We start from the raw sequence: 6,748 nt of genomic DNA on the forward strand, positions 1-6,748 counted from the left end.
GTGGCCCTGAGGGGGGTCATTATTATTACTATTCACTCAATCATATTTATTGAGCGTTTACTGTGTGCAGAGCACTGTACTAAGTGCTTGGGAAGTCCAAGTTGGGAACACATAGAGACGGTCCCTACCCAACAGCGGGCTCACTGAAGGGGGAGACAGACAACAAAACATATTAACAAAATAAAATAAATAGAATAAATATGAACAAGTAAAATAAATAAATAAATAGAGTAATAAATATGTATAAACATATATACAGGTGTATATGTTATTATTAACTTATATTAATATATTGATTATATATTATTAATAATACTACTATTATTAAGTACCACCAAAGAAACTGGGAAAAGGATGGGAAAGGGGAACACTGGGAAAAACAGGAGAGGGATCAGAGTTCAGAGTGGGGGATAAGAAGCAAACACCCCAACAGCGTCTTCCTGCCCCACTCCTCTGAGAAGCTGGGCCTGCAAACCAGGCTCCATCCAACCGAGGTGCCTTGGGAAGCCCACGATTTTCCCGGGGTTCTGCTGCCATCTTCTGCTATGGAAAAAGTGTTGCATCCCAGGAGGGGGCCTTGTCTGAGTTTTCCAGAAAGTGGAAAAGCGGAGTATTTGCACTGCTAGAGGGATGGGTGGAGATGGGAAGTTCCGCACATTTATCAGCTCAGCAGGTGTAAAAACGAACTGCAGGAAGCTGCCAGTTGACAGATGTCCACAGAGGCCAGCGTTGGGGAGTGGGGCTGACTGTCTAAACCTACCCGTCTAGCTCCCGACGTCGCAGGTCCCTGTCCAGCTGGGGAAAATGTTTGTGAAGCTTCACGTTTGAGAATCAGGGTCCGGCTGCCTCTCTTGACCATGGGTCCCTGCTGCTGCTGCTGCTGCTGATGATGATGATGATGATGGCAGAGGTGGTCACTCCTTCAGCTGGCTGAGAGGCAGCCAGATCTCCAGTTCAGGGGGTGCCCAGGAATGAATACCACATGATCTCCCGCAGGACATAGGCCCCAAACAACTGTGGGTCACAGGAAATAGTGAAATGAGTGGCAGCTCAATGTCCAGGCTTAAAACAGGCCAAGGAAACGTGGGGAGAGGGGGAGTGGTGGAAGGCTGATGGCACTGGGCCCTCAAGGAAGAGCCCTGCAGCCCCGAGCCCACTCCCAGACCCTTCCTTTACCTGCCCCTCCAGGGCAGCATTTCACTGGCCACGCCATCTTTGGACCCCAGGCATGTGCCTTGAAGGCACGGGTGGCTGGCCCTGAAATGTAGACTGTAAACTACTCTAGACTGTAAGTTCCCCCTCTAGACTGTAAGCTCGTTGCGGGCAGGGAATAGGTCTGTTATCCTGTTATATTGTATTCTCCCAAGCACTTAGTACAGTGCTCTGCACACAAAAAGTGCTCAATAAGTATGATTGATGGACTGAGCGGCTGGATGACTGAGAAGAGGCCCTCCGCTGGCCAGAGATGTCGGGGAGGCCTGGAGCGGTTCCCAACAGCCCTCTCTGCTTGTCCTTGTGAGTGACCGCTGAAGGGTGGGAGGTGAACACATTTGCCTGGGATTGGAAGCAGCTGGACAGTCTCCAGACACCAGCCTCCTGGGGCACCTGATGCAGTCAAGGGCACCAAAGCAGGAGCCAGGGGAAGCCAGCTCTGGGCAGGGACTGCCGTGCCCAAGGCCAGGAGAGGCTCCAGCAACCCGAACGCCCTCCAGCTCCTTTCCTCTCTCTTGCCTTCCCCTCAGAGCCCCCCTTTCCTCCTCCACATCTCTCTCTCCACAACCTCCATGCCAGTGGGGCCTCCCCCTCTTCCTCCCAGCTCGGGGGGCTCTGGGAAGCTCCGTGTTTCATGGAGGAGTGGTGCTGAGCCGGCCTGGATGCGTTCCAGTCCCCTGGGAGAGGACAGACGGTCCCAGCACCTGTACCACCATTCGGCAATCTGGACCGAGAGCGAAGGGTTTGTGTCGCTCTGGAGGCTCCTGACGCAGGGAAGCCCGGCCCCAAATGCTCCCCGTCAGTTTCCATTGGAGCATCTTGACCAAAGCGGCTGGAGACAGGACCCTGGTGGGTTTCCCTGGAGGTTTCATTCCAGTGCATTCTCTCTCCCCCTCTATACTGTGAGCTCATGATGAGGAGGGACTGTGTCTGTTGTTCATTCATTCATTCAATCGTATTTATTGAGCACTTACTGTGTGCAGAGCACTGTACTAAGCGCTTGGAAAGTACAATTCGGCAACAGAGACAATCCCTACCCAACAACGGGCTCACAGTCTAGAAGGGGGAGACAGACAACAAAAAATAACAAGTAGACAGGCAACAAAACAAATAGACAGTATTGTACTCTCCCAAGCACTCAGTACAGTGCTTTGCACACAGTAAGCACTCAATAAATATGATTGAATGAATGAATGCATTTACTTCCCATGCCTCTTAATGAGACTATTACAGTGGGAACATGGGTTCTGATTTACTTTCCCTAACCCTAACCCCACACTTCCAGGCCGATTTGCTCGTATCCACCCCAACGATTAGATTAACACATAGTAAGTGCTTAACAAGTGCCATTATTATTATTGTTAATTATTATTATTGTTATATTAAAAGTTGTTCTTTGTGCCCTGTGGAAACAAGGGCTCTGGGAGAATTAAATTGAGGGGAACAACTGGGGGAGTACCATGGAATTAATAGTCATATTCCCTGCCAGCAAGGAGCTTGCAATCTAGTGGGAGAGACAGATACTAAAAGAAGTTAAAGCAAGGAGGAAGTAATGGAGCATAAAGACATGTCCAGTCAATTGTACATGTTGAAGTGCTTACTTTGTGCAGAGCACTATACTACGCACTTGGGACAGTACAATATAACAAAGTTGGTAGACATGTCCCCTGCTTATAAATGCTGTGGTGGGTTTATGAGTGTGATTAAGTACTAAGAAGGCTGAGAAGTGTGGAAATGACAGTTGGAGGATATAAGGTGGAGAGACAAAAATCCATCAGGGAAGACCCCCTGAAGATATGATTTCAGAATAACTCTGTGCCAAGCACTGGGGTAGATAGAATCAGATCAGATACAGTCCCTGCCCATCATGGGGCTACCAGTCCAAGGGGGAAGGAAAACTGATAAGTAATTCCCATTTTATATTTGAGAAAACAGACACAGAAAAATTAAGCAACTTGTCCAAAATCATCCTGCAGACTTCTCCTGACTCCCGATCCTGTGTTCTTTCCACTAAATCATCCTGCTTCAAAAGGGCTTAGAAGATGAGATCAGCAGTGGTTTGCAGGATGTGAATCAATGGTATTTACTAAGTACTCACTATATGCAGAGCACTACACTGAGCACTTGGGAAAGTACAATACTATAGAGGTGGCAGATGTGATCACTGCCCACAAGGAAATTTAAAACTATAATGGGAGACAGACATTAAAATACATTACAGATAAGGGAAATAGTGTAGAGTATAAAGCTACGTATATAAGTACCATGCGGCTGGGGTGAGTATCAAAGTGCTGAAAGGACTTCACAGTCAAGTGGATAACTGATGCAGAGAGCAGGATAGGTAAGGGAAATAATGTCAATCAAGGAAGGCTTCTTGGAGATGTGATTTTAGCAGGTTTTGGAGGTGGAGAGGGTGGTGAGCTGTTGGATATGAAAGTAGAGGGTTTTCAAAGCGCAAGGGAGGATGTGGGTAAGTAGTCGGCGGTGGGTTAGACGAGATTGAGGTTCAGAGGGTGAGCAGGTAGGTGACAGAGGAGCAGAGTGCACTGGTTGTTTAGTAGGAGATCAGCGAGATAAGGTAGAAGGGAAAGAACTGATTGAGTGCCTTAAAGCCAAAGGGAATGGAGAATTCCTGGCAGGAGGAGACACACGAGGGTCAGTGTTGAGAATGAGGTTCAGAGGGTAGGTTATCTGGAGAGGAATGAAGAGTGTGGGCTGCGGTGTGGTGGGAGAAGAGGTAAGTCGATAAGTAGGAGAGGGAGAGCTAATTGAATGCCTTAAAGCCCATGCTCTGGACTTTCTGCTTGATGCCAAGAGAAAGGAACAAGCACTGGAGGCTTTTGAGGAGTCGGGAGACATAGGCAGATGGAAGTTTTAGAAAAGCGATCTGGGCAGTGGAGTGAAGAATGGACAGGGAAGAGCAGAGCAAGGAGCCTGGTGCAGTAATAATAATAATAATAATCTCCTCACTGTGCCTCGTTCTCGCCTGTCCCGCCATCGACCCCCGGCCCACGTCCTCCCCCTGGCCTGGAATGCCCTCCCTCCACACATCCAACAAGCTCTCTTCCTCCCTTCAAAGCCCTACTGAGAGCTCACCTCCTCCAGGAGGCCTTCCCACACTGAGCCCCCTCCTTCCTCTCCCTCTCCTCCCCCCTCCATCCCCCCCACCTTGCCCCCTTCCCTTCTCCACAGCACCTGTATATATGTATATATGTTTGTACGTATTTATTACTCTATTTATTTATTTATTTTACTTGTACATACTTATTCTATTTATTTTATTCTGTTAATATGTTTTGTTTTGTTCTCGGTCTCCCCCTTCTAGACTGTGAGCCCACTGTTGGGTAGGGACCGTCTCTATGTTGCCAACATGTACTTCCCAAGTGCTTAGTACAGTGCTCTGCACACATGTAAGTGCTCAATAAATACGATTGAATGAATGAATGAATGAATGATTATTTGTTAAGCGCTTACTATATGCCAAGCACTGTTCTAAGCGCTGGGGGGGGATACAAGGTAATCAAGGTTGTCCCACGTGGGGCTCACAGTCTTCATCCCCCATTTTGCAGATGAGGGAACTGAGGCACAGAGAAGTGAAGTGACTTGCCCAAAGTCACACATCTGACAAGTGGTGAAGCTGGAATTCAAACCCATGACCTCTGACTCCCAAGCCCGGGCTCTCTCCACTGAGCCACGCTGCTTCTCAGTAGCCAAGCCGGGATACCGCAAGCTGCCTGGACCAGGGTGGTGAGGAGGGGGTGGATCCTGGAAATGTTTTGAAGGAAAAACTGACAGGATTTGGCAGCAGACTGAAAATGGAGATTGAAAGAGATGGGGGAATCAAGGAATTTTTTTATGGTATTTGTTAAGCGTTTACTACGTGCCAGTACTACTGTACTAAGTACTGGGGTAGATAGAAGCTACTGTGTCAGGTTGGACACAGTCCATGCCACCCAAGGGGCTCACAGTATTAATTCCCATTTTATAGATGAAGGAACTGGGGTCCAGTGAAGACAAGTGACTTACCCAAGGTCACACAGCAGGCAAGTGGCAGAGCCGGAATTTAGAAGCCGGGTCCTTCAATTCTTAGGCTGGTCCTCTGTCCTCTAGGCCGTTCTGCTTCTTAGCCAAGATTACAGGCTTGAGAGACAGGAATACGGGGGGTGGGGATGGTTTCAACTGAGATGATGGAGGAGAAAATTTGGGAGAGAAGTTGAGGAGTTCAGTCAATTCAGTCAATGTTCTCCCTCCTACTTGTCCAGCAAGCGCTCAATAAAAACGACTGAATGATGCGAGGCTCGGTCAGGCCCAGAGCGGCGACCCCTTTCTAGGCCCTCGAATATGCCCAGAGCGGGTTGGGTCGCAGACTTGGCGAAGAGCTAGAGCTCGGGTATGGGTGTCAGAAGGTCATGGGTTCTAATTCTAATTCCGCACTTGTTTGCTGTGTGACCTTGGACAAGTCACTTAACTTCTCTGCCTCACTTGCCTCAACTGGAAAATGAGGATTGAGACTGAGCCCCACGTGGGCCAGGGACTGCCCTCCCCAGCTCTTACTACAGTGCCTGGCACAAAATAAGCATTTAACAAACACTAGTTATTATCATTATTATTAAGACCCCTATCCCCACCCTTGGGCAATTCACTTAACTTCTCTGCCTCAGTTACCTCATCTGTAAAATGGGGGTTAAGACTGTGGGACAACGTGATTACCTTGTAACTACCCCAGTGCTTGGAACAGTGCTTGGCACATAGTAAGCACTTAACAAATGCCATCACCTTCATCATCACTGTGCTCTCCCACCGCATCCCAGCTTGCAGTCTTTGCTCCTCTTAGGCGAACATACTCACTGGTTTCATGTTTGTCTCTCCCCTGCTGACCACTTGTCCAGGTCCTCCGTCAGCGTGGCTCAGTGGAAAGAGCCCAGACTTTGGAGTCAGAGGTCGTGGGTTCAAATCTCGGCTCCGCCATTTGTCAGCTGTGTGACTTTGGGCAAGTCACTTAACTTCTCTGTGCCTCAGTTACCTCATCTGTAAAATGGGGATTAAGACTGTGAGCCCCACGTGGGTCAACCTGATCACCTTGTAACCTCTCCAGCGTTCCCCTTCTAGACTGTGAGCCCACTGTTGGGTAGGGACCGTCTCTATATGTTGTCAACTTGTACTTCCCAAGTGCTTAATACAGTGCTCTGCACACGGTAAGCGCTCAATAAATACGATTGATTGATTGATTGATTGATTGCTTTGCAAATAATAAGCACTTAATAAATGCCATCATCATCATTATCATTGCTTGGAATTTCCCCTGACTTGGAATCCAGCAAAAACGTGGGGCGGAGGCCGCCCAGACGGAGTTTAACAGTAGAGGGCTGATTCCTCACCCTTCTGGCAGCCGCCCTCACCAGGGCCCAGGCCTGCAGGCAGTCCCTGGTACATCCATCCCTCTCGCTTCCCGGACCCCCCCGCCCCGAGAACTCCCCCCCTCACCCCACCCCACCCCCAGTCTGGCAGCTTTCCCACTGTCCAGCTGTGCTGGCCT

This window comes from Tachyglossus aculeatus, chromosome 11 (assembly GCF_015852505.1).
Source record: "Tachyglossus aculeatus isolate mTacAcu1 chromosome 11, mTacAcu1.pri, whole genome shotgun sequence".
Lineage (NCBI taxonomy): Eukaryota > Metazoa > Chordata > Mammalia > Monotremata > Tachyglossidae > Tachyglossus > Tachyglossus aculeatus.